A 16,874-nucleotide genomic window follows, 5' to 3' on the forward strand; every position below is an offset into this window, starting at 1 on the left:
CAGTTTGTCACCGCTCACACTGAGATGATCACATTATCATCTTGGCTGTGGCTCCTCTGAGGCTGAAGCAGCACATGGCCTCTCCTCTCAGGTCACGGGATGGACTCACACACGTTGACCTCAGATTCAGGACATCGGCCCAACCGGGATGGAGAAAAGGCTCTTAGCTTAGAACAACACTGACCTCAAGTGGTGGTTCCAGAACATCTCATTAAACAAACTGGGGCCCTGCTTCAACACTCCTTCATATTGTTGTCATGATTAGGATTGAAAAATTCCGGGAATATTCAAACTTGGAAACTTTCCATGGGAATTAACGGGAATATACGGGGATATACGGGATTATACGGGAATTAACAGGAATAAACTGGAAATGTTGTAGGCAATTTATACTAACTGTATTTACCTTGTCATATACAGACATAAATATGAACATTTTGTTTTGTCATAGGCTGATTTTAGCCCTGAGGAAACTTTGGGCACTTGACTATATGCTCCTGCATCGTTGTGTCATTCTTAACATAGGTCTTTACACAGTATTTGCAAATGTACACAGCCTTTCCTTCTACATTGGATGGGGTGAAATGCCTCCACACATGAGATATTGCACGTGGCATTGTTCTGTAGAATAAGATGAGTAAAAAGTTTGTAAAAAAACACTAATGCAATGCAAGAGATATAAATAGTTAGCCAAACAATTGGAATCGTCTGTAAAAATGATTCACATGATGGATAAATGAATGGAAATAGGCAAGATGAACAGATGAACAATCCTCAATCAGCATGCTAATATATTTTCCCCAGTAATATTATCGAAACGTACCTGACTAGTCCTGCACACTACAGCAGGCCTCAATAGCCCTGCTGTAGTGTGCAGGATGCTGGGAATTATCTGTGCATGATGGAAGAATGCAAAGTGGAGGGTTGAAATTCAACGTGCAGCGTGTGCTGCATTCCATACATCTTTAAAATAGAGTTTTGAATGATGTTTTTATTGCTCAGCGTTTAATTTGCTTTTTTTTTTTTTTTTTTTTCAAAATTCCCAAAATACCCGAGCTTAACTTCCCATGGAAAGTTTCCAGAAAGTTTCCTGAAATTTACCGGAAAGTTTCTGCCCCTTTGCAACCCTAGTCATGATACGATGTAATTATGACCTTACTTACTAATAACTAATTACATTAACACTTAAAACATGCTTGTACTGCTCGTGTGATGCCTTTCGATGTTGAAGAGAGTGTTACTGTCTCACATTAAGTAAATGTAAATGGCAGTATCAGTAAATGGCATGGAAAAAGAAAGGAACTTAAATAAATGAGGCTAAAGTAAATGTCTCTGTAAATAATACTTTGGATGTAGGGCTGGATTAACCGAGCAGGAGGCCCAGGGGCAAACATGAGACGAGGGCCCCTGTTGACTCCCTCTCCTTCAATTAGATGTGCTTTGTGTTTACAGGGCTCCATCATGTTGTGTGTGCACACCATACTGTATACTGGGTAATCATGTTGGGCCTTGAGCCCAAACAAACTAACCAGTACTCCCATCCTGTAAACCACACATCATATCCAAACACCAAACTTTTACATAACTTTTTCATTAAACATGACAGCAACTGAAATATTAAAGTACCTTTAAAAATTGTCTTTTGAGTTTAACGTTTTTTCGGACAGTTTACAACAAAGAACACAGAGACAAGGAAAGAACCACTTTAACATTGTTGTTTTGGGCTTTATTTCCTCCCGCAGCCACAACCCTAATCTCATTCGGTTTGCCAGTTGCATTTCTAGGGGAATTCCTGAGCACATGCAGTTATATATAGAGAGACAGTGTCTTTGTTTTTGTGAAGGAAGTGAAACATTTTTGTGGCTGGTTTTTGTGGCTAGATTACATTTCATAGTACGCACAAGAACAGGATCTCCCAATCAACATGCGCACATACGTACAACTATTAAGCGAGCAAGTGCACGAGGAAGAGAGACTGATTCTGTCAATGGGTTTCTTTTTCCATATTTTCAATTCAACTGGTTGTAATGCATACTAAAATAATTCAGGAAACGGAACCATTGACAACGCCAAAAAAAAACAGAAGGGGAAAGGGTAAACGTGTGCAAGTCTTTAAATGATTTGTTTACCACACAAATCACAATTACGTCTTTATTATTTTATACTTTGTCAAATGAAGCGCAGACAGACATGCAGTAAAAGATGGAAAAGCTATAAATTGACTCATATTGCATCATCATCATCGTGTACACTAACAATATACAAAACCAAACCGAGGTCCTACAATGAACAGTAAAACAAGCTATCAATCAATCAATCAATCAAGTTTTATTTGTATAGCCCACATTCACAAATAACAATTCGTCTCATGGGGCTTTAACATTGTGTGACATCCTCTGTCCTTAACCCTCAACAAGAGTAAGGAAAAACTACTAAAAACCCTTTTCACAGGTAAAAATATGTAGAAACCTCAGAGAGAGCCACATGTGAGGGATCCCTCTCTCAGGACGGACAGAAGTGCAATAGATGTCAGGTGTAAGAAAACATCAGGATTTTTAGCAGCATCCATTAGGCTAAACATTTTTCAATACTATGTGTCAGGCAGTCCCGCTGCAATCACAGTCTCTGGCCAGCAGCAAGACCACGATCCAGCATCAGGATGGGATCCACTATAATCCACAGTCATTGTCCACCGCCGCCAGTTAGAATCCATTATCAGCTGCCGCCTCGGTCGTGGTCCCTCATCATCCGATGCCAACGCGACAAAGGATCCTCCATTACAACGACGATCAGCTGGCACGATACAGAATCCACCGAACTGGATCCACCATTGCGACCTCCGACACGCGATCCACAATCATAATCCATGGTGCGGCCGAAGCTACATGCTTCATGATACAAAAGAAGCTTTGGGACACACTGCATCTCATTCTCAAGCACGTTGTCTAATAAAACGTCCAAAGACATCACATGTGATTTAATTTTCAGGGTAGAATGTTAAAATCAAACATGAATCTGTACATGAAATGTACAAATTGTGGATACAGGAGTCTGGGAATGAGCTTAGGCAACAAAAGCACTTTGATTAAGACCAGGCAAAGGTCATGGTTTTGCCTTTTATTGTTTTGTATTCTAAATAATTTAATAATTAGACCCAGTGGCCTATTTACTGGGAACACCTGTACAGATTAAATGCAAGTGACACAAAGTCTATCTATATGATGCCCATATTTTAGCTAAGGTTGTATTATACAGGCCTCCTAAGTTTTTGTTGTGTGCATTTACATACATGATGGAATGGACACTTCTCAATACCAGCAGGTTATCGAGGAACTGTCATGAATAGCACAAAAAACTAACAAAACATAAGACGACAACACAACAAATTTTGTGTTGTCTCTCTGGCGTGTGATGAAACAACAAATATAACAAATACGACTCAACCCACTTGTTTTATTGCTGAGTTTGATACAAGAAAGGAATTACTGTCTACTACATGCAGGGCTCTGAAAGGAGGATGGGTCTGAATAAGTTATTTGTGTTAAAACTGTTGCGAGTAGAATCATCATTATCCTCCTCATCATCCTCATCATCATCATTATCTCTGCCATCTGACATGACCTGTTGAAGTGGTCAGTGAGTGTATGTCTTGTGTCGTGTTTCCAGGGGGACTAACCATCATCATAGCAACAGTGTTATGAATGCTATGATGTAACTTGAGTTTGGGGTCAGCTGGGGAGCTATACACCTACAATCCCAGAGATCCAAAGAAACCCCATTCTATATCTAAAAGCTGGAAGTCCTACAATGTTGTGTTTTGTTGGCTTGTGTAGATAGATATATTATCCAAAGTATATTATTTCAAGTATTCAAAACCAGAGAAAATCTCTATTTTATTCAGGGTATCGTGTGTGTAGCGTGTTACATGTTGGCTGCCATTTTTAATGTTATTTCTGCTTTACCGATGGCTTTGCCAATCTATGGTTGAACTTCTGGGGCAAACACTGTATGACACTGCTAGCCAGTTGGCCAGTCAGCTGTTTTTTCTTCCCAATTTTTCTATTGTTTACTCGTAATGGATCACAATTATTCGTTGCCGTTTTCTGAGTCACGTAAATACAACTTAAATTCACATCATCAAACTAGGTCATTAGTTATTGTTTTGAATCAGAGAATCGTTGCAGCCAAATTATATATTGTGCATTCAAATATTATATTATAAACAGAACTTTAAAATTGTATTCGTCATCACTCAAATCAAGAATCTATGTGAAGGGCTTTTGGGTCCCTTATGGTTATGAGCCATTAAGCCAGTTGTTAGGCCTTGTCTGGGACTGTTATAGAGTCAGAGTGTGTATCGAATTCATACATCAAGATTGTGGTCAGGTAACTGTATCTGATCTTGTTCTCCGAAAGCTCAAAACTTTCCTCAGTGAAATCCACGCATTGGAGAGAGACAGGAGGTCCAGTTTGGTCATTATAATGGTAACAAAGCAGAATTCTAGTCCCTCATGTGTCATTGTAACGATGTCATGATGGGGTTTGTTGAAGTGTTGAGGTTCATCCACAGTCTACAGAGACAGAGCCTCAGCAGGTCGACTTTCCCCAGCACAACGCAGCAGAAAATGTACGATGCTTTGTTCACTGTTTTACATTTGCACATACTCATAGGCTTTGTCATCATCAGCGCAGTGGCAGCACTGCTCCCTCGCAATGCCTCATGGCTTTGATTGATCATTGTTTTGATCAGCCTTGACTCTGTGATTTATCATTCCTCCTCATGTTCATTCATCTACTTAGTGCACTGACGCCCCCTTATTATCATCTCACATTGTGTATCTTGCTGCTGAATCATCCACGATAAGAGTCCGTGCAACTTCTGTACGTGCACAAACCCCTGTGTTGACTTGTACAATTCATTACTTCCTATGTTATTGTTTGCTTCCTCATGAAGAAGCTAATACAGCTAAATGCATCATCGAGCTAGAATTCCAAAAGTTCCAAAAAGGAGGGGGAAGGCTCCAGGGAATGAGGTTTGACATATCAGGCGTCACCCAATCCGTCTTGTTTCACTCAGTCAGTGTTGATGCAAAGTCTTGCTCTCAGCAGTAGGTTGTCCCAAACAGAGATGCAAACTTCAGTGCACATCTCTTCACAATGAGATAATCCTCAGTGCCCTAAACAGATATTTCTAGTTCCTTCTGTTTACTTTTAATGTCCTGAAACCTCTTGACAAATGCCTGAAGAAGTTTAACAAACTCATTAGCATATTCAGGTGTCATAGCAGTTGTTCTTTGTCTCTTTTAGAGTCGAAAATGTTTTGTTTCCTGTTACAGCTGCCAAGGCATGACCGGCAAAGACAACAATTCCTTCCTCCAACTTAGCACTCATTCCACACATTGCACTGCTCCCCCACTTACATCTGTGACCTGCATCCATTGGCCAGTAGTAGCTTAAAGAAGAATTGAAACTAGCAATTGAGACATAAGATGATTATTGACATTATTAATCAAGTGAGAAGTAGAGTCATTTTCTCCTAGACTTCTATAGAACAGACTTCTTTTTGCATCCACTGGAGCCGCCCTCTGCTGGTCATTCACTTTTCAGGAAATTCTACATTGGCTTTACTCTCCTGACCCAGAATCTACATAAATCTTTATATACTGTCTGTGCTTGGAACAGAGACTGGCCGGCATCATAACATGTGACCAAACATTGGACTTAGTGACTAGTAGGTCTCAGCAGCTACCTACATTTTAGTTTTAAATGCAGAAGGCAGGAATAAACTGAGCTACATTGGGGTTATTACCAGGTTTGATGTGGACAAATTCCTCACCCGGTCTTTTTGTCCTTTAGCTTTAGAAGGTAAAAGCAACATCCATATTTCGTGGAGAAAAATATCTGACTCTTGGCCATTGTGTGGAATCATGCAGATGGCAGCATTTATCTGCTCCAGTCTAATAGAAGAAAGGTAACTATAAGCCTGTTTAAATGTCAGAATGGTAATTACGTTAATTTAAAAACGGTTAATCGGTTACTCTACTAGTCACCGTGGTGTGTGTGTGTGTAGTGAACAGGGCATATTACACCCAGCACTGCTCATGAGCCAAGTGGTGTCTTTTGCCATGAATGTTTTCTGTTATACATTTGTCTCACTGACAGAGGCACTGCTATGGCTTCGTCGGGGTCTCACACCCCCCAGAGCCACAGGACACATTATCAAAGTGACTTTGACATGTAAAACTGGTGGAGTGCCCCTGTGAGGCGCCTCGATGCAAACAGGTCGCTCCTCACAGCTCCTTTGTTCCCATGAAAGCCAAACACAAAATCTCTCCACCATGCGGGATGTGCTTCAGTGCAACCCAACACCCAGCAGGGGGCAACAGAGCACCGGCACATCCCCCCCCTTCCCCCCCTCCTCTCCCCTCCAGCTCTGCTGTCTGGTGGATGGGGGAGGCAGTGCCCACTCATTGGTGATTAAGGTTCTGGTGATGAGTCACGAGGAGGGGGTGGGAGAGGGAAGAGACGGAGAGATAAAGAGAAAGAAGCAACAGAGAGAGTGAGAGAAGGGGAGAGGGGGGGGGGGGGAGGTGGAGGGCTCTACTTACATTACCTCCAGGTGTCCTCTCACGTTGCCAGGAGGCTGACAGATTTCTACTGTCTGGCCATGAATCTGCCTGTTCAGAGCCGTGCTGCCAGGGCCCCCCCGCCCCGCCTGTCCATTTATCTACAGCACACATCCATTCAGAACATGCACCAGTGCCCTCCACTCAAGGCGGGGGTCAGCGCAACTGAAGTCCTTGGTATTTAAATGGTATTTGCCACTAAGTTCTTCCAAATTCTCTCAAGTAAATGGAATTAGGATGAAAACAGTTAAAGTGATCATGAGAGAAAAAAACTGTCCAGCAGTCCAAGACACAATGTTTTTAGGCTTTAATATAGTTTATTTAGGATTAAGTGACTTGACGTTCGCATATTGACACCGGCTGGGATTTGATTTTAGTTCTAACAAAAAAAAAAAAAACTCTAAATCACATTATTAAACAATATTTGTTTTTGCTAACTTTGGAGCCCTGGTTTCACTGTGTCAGTCGACCTAACACACTTCATCAGCTGCTTCCCCTTTCTGATTCGGGTTTCATGTCACATATCCGTTTCTGTTCTTCTTTCAGCCCTGCAACAAACATCTGTGGGCGGGGTTGGTTCTTTCTTCTACTTATCTCACATGTTTTTTTTCTGTGTGGTTGACTAAGCACAAGCAGAACTACGTGCGCAGCAGCAGCAGCAGCAGCGGCGGCGGCAGCAGCTGTTAGTTAACTGCCGATCAGCCAGCTAAGCTTCAACGGGGGCGGCTGACTAAGTCTTCTTACCATGCAGAAACTCTGGCTCCCTCCTCCCAGCCTGCCCACACATCGAGCGTCACGTCGTGTTTTGTTTTCCTTGTGGCCGGGTGTCGTCATAAGAGTGTAAATCATAAATGCACAGTGTACAGTACAGTCTGAATGGAGCTTTTACAAGGACTGATACAACAAACAGGAAAATAAGGTGCTTTATTTCTTCTTTTTCTCACAGTAGCATTAGCAATTTTAAAACACTTTCCAGACCTTCATCTCAGGGTTTCTGCACATGGGATATTGCTCAAGGGCACTTTGGACATAAAGATTAACCAAACAGTCTTCCTCATACTTTACCATCACTTCACCTCATAAAGTATAAATGCAGGCTTTGTTTCCATCAGCCTTGATGAGACAGCCCATTAACAACAACAGCAGGGCCAGTGTTTGTGTGCGTTGTTGTGCACGTGTCAGGATCATGCCACATGTGCATGTAGTATTATTTATATTATGGTCACTTACTTTTTAATTATTTTTCTGTATCATGGTCACTACTGTTGCAATATTACTTATAATATTTTTGTTTTCATTACAATAACACTTAATGGATTTGGTAAATGGATTTGTATTTATATAGCGCTTTTCTAGTCTGATGAAGACCACTCAAAGCGCTTTACAGTACAGTTTCACATTCACCCATTCACACACACATTCATACAGTGCATCTACTTGCAGCACTTTGTTATTCTATGGGGGGCTATTGAGGGTTCAGCATCTTGCCCAAGGACACTTCGGCATGCAGATGGTTCAGACTGGGGATCGAACCGCCGACCTTCAGGTTGGAGGACGACCACTCTACCCCTCAGCCACAGCCGCCCTTACATCACTCTACTTTCTCCCTAGTACCTGCTTTTGCACAGTGTCTGTTTTGCAGGTTGTTTTTGTTTTTGTTTCTGTACTCTCATTATGTGTAGTTTAGTAAGTGTATATATTTTGATCTTTTTTATTGTGCTTCGGCACTGTTATTTAAATTCTGTTTTTCTCTTATTTTGCTGTAACAAGTGAATTTCCCCGTTGTGTGGATAAATAAAGAAATCTAATCTAATCTAATCTAAAGGGATAGTTCACCCCAAAATGAAAATTCACTCATTATCTACTCACCACTATGCCGATGGAGGAGTGGGTGAAGTGTTTGAGTCCACAAAACACCTTTGGAGTTTCAGGGGTATAAAGCATTGAAGCCAAATCAAAGTCACTGGTGACCACTTTTTCAAACTTAAAAAAAAAACAAAAACCATAACATGCCTCCATACTGTTCGTGTGGTTAAAGTTGTTAGCCTTAATGTCGTCTGACATCCTCCTCTTGAGCCGCGTTCACATTAGCACGCACACACAAGCTCTCGCCAAAGGGCACATGCGCTGGGTGCGCGGTAGCATTGCTAGTTCCGGTAGCATCACTTCTGGTAGAGAACATTTGGACTAAATATATGTTGTAAATGACGTTGTTTCAAGAAAAATTTGAATGTCGTTGCTTCCGGACAGTTGGATGACACCACAGGAGCAGTATGGAGGCATTTGTTTTCTGTTGTCTTTTAAAGTTTAAGAATTTGTCACCAGTTACTTCAATTGTATTGGATTTGACTTTTTACCGCCGAAACCCCAAAAGTGTTTTGTGGACATTTCACCCACTCCTCCATAGGCACAGTGCTGAGTAGATAATGAGTGAATTATAATTTTTTTTCGACTGAACTATTCCTTTAACTGCGTGCACTCCCAAATGTTATCATGTGTGGATAACCTGATTTGTCTTTGAGTAAATTTGTTTCAACCGCCGCTTTTATTCTTCCCGATCTCTTGAAACCTGCAGGGTTGTTAACTCGCAGCAGCAGTGTAAATTTACATGCCTGAGTCAACATGTGTATCACGCCTCTGAGAAACATATCTGAGAAATCCCCATCTTCAATAAGCCAGCTCTTCTGACTCACGGTGCAACACATGCCACCCACTGCTGCCTTATGATCGTATGGATACAGCAGAAAGTCTGCTGAACTAATCGACTTAGATGGAAGAGCTGTTTCTGAAGCCTTCTCCCATTTCTACTTTTTCTTTAGTTTGTTCTGTCTTTTCCTTTACTAATATTTACCCAGATGTGTCATAGCTTTTAAACATAAGAGACACCCTCCTGTGACTCAACCAAAGCAAACCAGTCATGAATTTAAATGGAGATGCGTTCAATGAAACTCTAGGTAAACTATGACCTCAAGCTAATGTTCATCAAAAAACAGACAGCCACCGGTGTAAACAAACATCAAGGTCATTTAGAGAAAAGCATTTGATAATTCCCTTGAAATTCTGTCCTGATAAATCACTTTGGGAAACATTCAAATGTACGGTACATGGGAGTGAAAAGGGAACAAAGTCGTCAGAGCTCTGCAAATGATTCACCACGTCAGTTCTCCTTGAATGAGAATACAGTTTGTTCCTAACAGTAGAAACAGAAGTACAGTTCATGAGATTGAAATAGGTATCAGGTCTGCCGTACCTGGTTAACAGACGACATGCACTACGGCTCAGGCAAGGACGCAAAATCAATCTAAGAGGCTAATATGTGCTTCAGATGTGGAAGATGTTTGAGCAGTCGCTGGCCGAGTAATTCTATGCTTGTTAGTGAGGCTCAGGAGGAAGATGGCTGTGACTGCTGTGTTCCAATCAAATCAAAATGACAGAGTGACCTTGGGGAGGCACAGAGAGGATATATTTTTAGCCAGCCGTTCTCACAGGGATGCTCTTTTCTTGCCTTGTCTTCGGCTTTTTTTTTCATTATCTTGTTTTAATTTTGCTCCGACGCTGGTCGTCTGGCTGCCTGGTCCTATAGGGACGCCTGTTTACTGAGCACAGCTCTCGAGACAATCAGGCCTCAGCTAAGGGAGGGAGGATCGACTACCTCACATCAATTGCTTTTTTGACAAGTGTGGTTTTTTTCTTCAAGCTGTGTCAATAAAAGGCCTGTCTTTGCACACTGGGTGCAAGGGAGAGTGCCTGACTGAAATCAGGTTTCCAATGTGTTTGGGGAGCTGTTGCTCACTAAACTGTGGCAGAGTTAAACAACAACTTTTATTGGTTTGATTTTCGCTCTGTGTTATAGTATAAAAGACTATCTGCCCTGGGACTGACAATATATTGCCATGTGGGGTCATGGAGATTGAAACCTGGTTTTCCTCAAGCCAGTTGTATTAAGAGTTTACCCAGAGCAGCAGAGAGAGGCAGGAAATAATGTTTGAACTTTAGTGCGGAGATCACGTGAACATGTTTACAGCACAAAGACACCTCCATCAGCTCTTATCACCAAAAACTCTCTCAACATCTTCATCTGTATTTTCTAAGTGTGTTACCGCATTTAAGCCGGGAGATATTTTTTTTCTTTTTTATAATTTTTGCATCTGATGCTGCTGTGTTTTCACATCAAACTCTCCTGATTTTCTACGGACTTCACACTAGGAGGTCAGGCAGATAAAATCCACAGAAACAGCAGAGCGTCTCACGCGGACATTAGCATTCACACATGCTCTCTCACTCTCTTGAGAAAATACGGATATAGTCTGCAGCTTTCAGTGCATGTCTGAAAGCAGCTTTAGTGACTAACATGGCAGCAAGACGCCAAAGCTTTGTCGTTGACAGTGCTGAAAGGTAAAAAGGTAAAAGAGTGGTCCCACATAGCATTTCAAATGAAGACCTACACTTAATTTATGCTTTTTATGTATTTCTGAGTTGTCTTCAAATTAGAGTGCTTCTCTGTTGTATTAAACAGTCACCTCTAGATATTTTTGATCACAAGCACCACTTTGGTACCTATGGCGGTAGCAAAGGGGCACAACTGTCGCTCTCACACACAACATATTCTGGGTACACAGACTAAAGCTTTCACATGCGCACACAGGAGAACTGCATTACATGCCACTCGCAGGTATGTGCACAACAGCAGCTGAAACTATGAGGTATGACTGCATGGACGGTAACAACGTTATGGACGATAGCGCAAGCAAGTACACGGCAAATACAGTAGATCTGCAAATTGCACTGCACACAAAACAAAAAGCAAGTGATGTCTAATGTTATTACGAGAAAAATAAATTAGAACATGGCAGGGCCATGACCGTGTTGATAATTGATAGGAAACACTGCTTTGACATGATAAGATAGGGCAGCAGCCTTGGCAGAGGTATGCACTCTCAGAGCGCCCTTCTAGTTTTATCTGCATTTTTTTTCTAGCTGGATTATGCAAAAACTACTTCACTGATTCCCATGACATATTGTCGAAGGGTGAAGCAGAGAAGAACCCATCAACATATTGTGCAGATTTAGAAACAATTTTTCATTTTCTGGACATTTGCTATATTCAGCATTTTTGTTGATTAATCACAAAGTAATTTGTGGATCTGCTGACAAAAACCAGGCATGTTTTGGGGAGATATGTATTCAACTGAGTTCTAATTTTAAGAAATGGCTTTGCATTTGAGCAAGGAAATGCACTTTATACAATTTTCAGACTTCAAGGATATACACAAATAGTTTTGGTGGAAGTAACTTTGTTTCTGTGTGCCGATGATGGCTACTGGAGTCATCAGCAGCTCTGGTTATGAACTAGCTCAGAGATGAATGTGTCAGTTAAGTTATATCAGGAACAGAATCTGCACAGTGGAAAGATTTGAATACAAACTGGTTGCCCACGTCCACAATTACCTGCATTGCCAGTTTAGAGAAAGTCACTAATTAATGTTGACATTGTACAAACCCAGACGTTCCTGAGATATTTCAGGAATTTCTGGCAGCGACAGCAAAATGGCTGCAAAATGTAGATAGCGGAATTAATTTTTATTTAATTTCACTTGTCGCCATTTTTTGTTTCATTGCTACCAAGTTGGAATAAAAGGTTTTCCAGATCATGAATGCAGTGTTAATGTCTAATCATGAATTTGAGCTGTTGCTCTTGATATCTGTACTGTTATGACATGTTAACATAATAGTAACATTTTACTCACAGGTTTTACTGCTGTGATCTGTGGTTAATTCAACAGTACTCATCCTGAATAGTCAGCACTGATTTAATTAACAATATATTCAATGGCTGCATTCCATTTAGGTGAGCCCCCTTCAGGGCCCTGGTAGTGTACATGCTGATGTAGACACCTGCTACATATCATTGATTTAAGTCGTAACGTGTTTTTCCTCCTATGAGCAATTCAAAAGGTTCATATGCAGGAAGGGACATGGTTTCACTAAAAACCGCCTCACGGCAAACATTTGACTTGTCATCAAAGGACATGTGTTACAAATAACACTGATGATGTCTCCGTTCATTTGAGGTGTTACCATTAGTAAGACAGAATCCATCATAGCCCCTGGAACCAAAACACCCAATTGGATACAGCCATTATTAGTGTTATCAATGGCATCTGTTGAACATGCAAGAAGTGAACCTGGGAATATATAGTACTTCTGGTACACTTCTAATCAAATACAACAACATTAAATGTGGAAAATGTGAAACAAAGATGTAAATTATATTGTGCAATTAAAACAGACAGATTGAGTGAGGATTTTCTTAAAAAAAATGTACCCATATTTTACTTAAATACAGAGTAAAATAAGACTTAATTTACAATATAGCTATGCATCAGTAATTATAATCAAGTACTATTTTATCTTATTTGATATTTTACAAACTTTTGTACTTTTACCAAAGTACTGAGTATTTCTATACTATGACACTGACACAAGTGCTTGTAAAAGTCACTAAAGCTTCGGCATCAACCAATGAAAAATAAAGACATTAGTAACTGAAACTAATTACCAGATTAAAGTTAATAGAATAACCTGAACTTCTCTGCCAGTCAATGTGTTTTTGTGGTTTTCCAGCAAAATCAGTGGGCTATTTCTTCAAGAAGATCAGGCTGGATCCCAAACAGCTGAAGAAGGCCACTGGGTAGATAGCCAAGGCACCAGAGGCTAGTTGATTGTGAATGTGGTTGACAAGAGACTTCAGTTAGAACCCGTCTGCTGATGAATCCTAACTTAAGGCTCCATTATGCTTCTACGTATCCGTTTCTCGGAGAGGGACGCACAAAGACCAGAGAGTCTTTTTGATTTATGCCTTTCCGACGACTATCCGTCTAAAAACAATTCCCCGCCAAACCCATGGGTTGTGCAAAGGAAGACGAGCTCAGAGAAGCCTACCCAATTTCAGGGAAGAAGAAGTCCACGTGTGTTTGTTTACCTCTGTCGGCTTGTCTCCCACACACTGGACCATGGCAACTAACAGAACTAAATAAAGTGACACCCAGAAAGGTCAAAATGCTCTTGTTATCGTTTCTTAGCAGAGCGGTTCTCCGGTCTTGTTTCCCAACTGTGTTTCTGATTCCACAGCTTGAATCTGCTTGAGGCTTCATGTAGCTTGAAGCTACACGGAGCTAGCTAGCTTCCCCCCCAGCTTTCACACCCAGTCAGCAGGGACTCCCGACACTAACTGCTACCCAGTCACTACGTTTACATGATGGCATAAACCCGATTTCGGCTGAAGCCCGGTTTCTCTATCCATGGGGGGTTAACTGGTCTATCTCAGGGTACATGGCACTGAGAAATCCGACTCTTGTCCGAAAGCATTTCATACCCCGCTACGATAGGTGGCGCTGTTTTCATTACAGCTAGTGGTGATACAGCGCGGGAGGGAGGGGGGAGGCAGGATCTCAACCATGCGCAAAGACGTCATCTCCAGTTGTTGTCTAGCTTCCAGAGTTACATGCACGCGTTGTCCGATATACAGCCAAATCCGATCGCTTATCTGGGGGTGGTTATCCGACTTCAGTCGGACATAAGAAATCTAGATTTGTGGAGTTACATGAAATGGATCTTCGATTGAAACCCGACAACGCCAGAAATCGAGTTTCAATCGGACACATGTAACCGCAGTGATTGTATGCTTCTAACCTGACGGTATTGTAGAAACAGTGTCATGATAGAAGTGGAATTAAAGTCGTGACAGCGGGTTTTTGCACTGTTACCACCGCAGTTAGCATGGTTGCTAGCCCGCTAGCCTAGCCCGCTAGCCTAGCACGCTAGCGCCGTATTGAAAGCTTGTTATTACTGTATGTGACCGTGCACACATGCCGTCAGTGCTCTAAAGAGCCACGGTCAGCCAGACAACTCCGCTGGCTTAACACACACGTCACATTAATCGTAGAATCGTAGTTGTGTTTGTGTTTATTGCGAAGCAGGAAGTTTGAGGTCCGGAAATGTGAAATCTGGAAATGACGTCGTAGGGAAATGATGTTGTTCAAGGACCAATCACAGCCAAGGGCTGTCCGTGGGGTCTCCGAAATAAACATGGATAGTTAGAAAAATCAGTGGTGCACGAAAAGCTGTCCGAGGCGCTCGGATAGGGCGGTCCTATCTGTCCGTTTTAAAAAAAGACGGAGAAGCATAAAGGAGCCTTAAGTCTTTACTGCCCCACTCAGGTGAAGCGTACATGCTTAGGGGCAAAATGCTAGTGACCCTGATATACCTGCTGTCAAAGCAGAAGAGTTCTCAGTGAAACAACTGCTCAAACTATCCGGCCATAATGGAGGAAAAACTTGCAACATCTCATCTCAAGGAACCCCTATTCAGACATGACCTCATGGTAAAATCCGGACAATTGGCTACACAGTTTACATAGTGTTTGCCTTTCACACATGCAAAACGTAGTGGAAGGATCTCTGCAAAGACACGTTTACAACACCATCATTCCTCTGTGTTATTCAGGCGACAGGTGCAGCAGCCAGGTGCAGTTTGCAGAGACAGGAAATTATCATGTATACAGCTCCTCGACACTGTCTGCTGATCTTATACCTCAAACTCTTTTGGCGTCTTAGTCTGTGTCACCGCTTTGTCACTGGCATATCTGTTTTCTTTTTGTTTCTTTAACTCCTACTCGCTCGTGCTGAATCCAGCAGTGAATCCCCCTTTGTGTTCACATATCGACTTCTCCTGGATTTCTACGAACTTTATACTAGGAGGTCAGGCGGATAAAGTCCATAGAAACAGCCGAGTGTCACTTGGACATTTGAGTTCACGGTTACTCTAAAAGAACTGAATATCCAAGGATGCCTCAATGAGACAATAAGAAACAACAAACACATTCATGTACTTATGAGTATGTCACATAGCTGTTCAGGTTAAATGCATTAGTGCACGTAGACACCAGACACATCCTGTGTTAACAGTTGACCTATTATATTCAATCAGAGTACGGAAACATGTGCATGGATCCATGGCGGACCATTCTGCTGTCTGGGTAAAGAATCAAAAATCTGATGTGACATGAACAGAGCGGAGAAATTGACATGAAGTCCTTATCTGTTAATCTGCTCATTTGTTCTGGTCTCAATCCTATTTGAACACAGATAACCTGGGATCAAGGAGGTTAGTGGCAATAATCAGAGTATTTGTACTCGTATCAATCTGGTTACAGCTGAATTAATGGTGCAGATTTAGACACACGAATAGCAATGAAAGAGAGTGCATAAGTGGGGGAAGGGGTGCCTGTAGTTAGTGAGTCCTCAAGGACACAATGTGCTGTGGGAGCCTGGGTGAGGTGTTGCAGGGAGGCAGCGTGGATAAGAGGAGGAGAGGGGGATGGGAGGAGGGACTGCTGACGCATTTAGGAGCTGGTGGAGGGGTGGGCTGCTGACGTCTGGACAGCCATGCAAATCTAAAAAACCAAGGAGATGGCTCTGGTCCAAAGTCTGCCAGGTGAACCATGGTGATCCCTGGCAAAAGATGAAATGAAGCACTAAGGCGGCTCGGATGACAAGTTTGCATTTCTTTCCTTTGCTACTTGGCAGTGTTCCTCTCTGTTTCACAGAGTGGTGCACTTAAGTGCAGAGCCGCATCTCCACTAGTGAGTCCTGGACAGAGATAACAGTGGACCGTGTTCTGGCTTTTTTCAAAGCGCAAAAATACAAAGTAGAGAGAAAAAGTGGGTCGTACTTTGTACGTTTTGTTTCCTAAACACTGTGAGACAGAAGCAGAAAGAACGGAGCCAAATGTACCTGAGGCAGAACTGTGCGCTCAAACTTCACAGTCACAGAGCCACTTACATTTCATTTTGGAAGAGACTGTGTTAAGAGTGTGGATGATAAAGTGTAAAATCAGCTGTGTGAAAATAAAGACACTGCTTGTCTACACAGAACATGTTTCCCCAGTGTTTTGTTGTTACTGGACAGAACAGATAAGTCTCTGTTTCATTTAACACAGCTGTCCACACATGTGGTTCTCACAGTGGGTGTCCTGGCTCCCAGGGGTGCCTTGAGGATGTGCAGGGCTGCCACAAGATTTCTTTATTTTACTGTTCATTTGCATTCCCCATTTCTGACTTTATTCGTCTTCATCTTTAATCGTGTGCTATTGGAGGACTAGCAATATATGCATTTCACTGTATGTGTAACACCTGTTTTGTCTTGTCTATGATAATAAAGAACTGTGTACCTTGAAATGCTGTAAAAA

The sequence above is a fragment of the Limanda limanda genome, chromosome 19 (genome assembly GCF_963576545.1).
Source record: "Limanda limanda chromosome 19, fLimLim1.1, whole genome shotgun sequence".
In the NCBI taxonomy this organism is placed as follows: Eukaryota; Metazoa; Chordata; class Actinopteri; order Pleuronectiformes; family Pleuronectidae; genus Limanda; species Limanda limanda.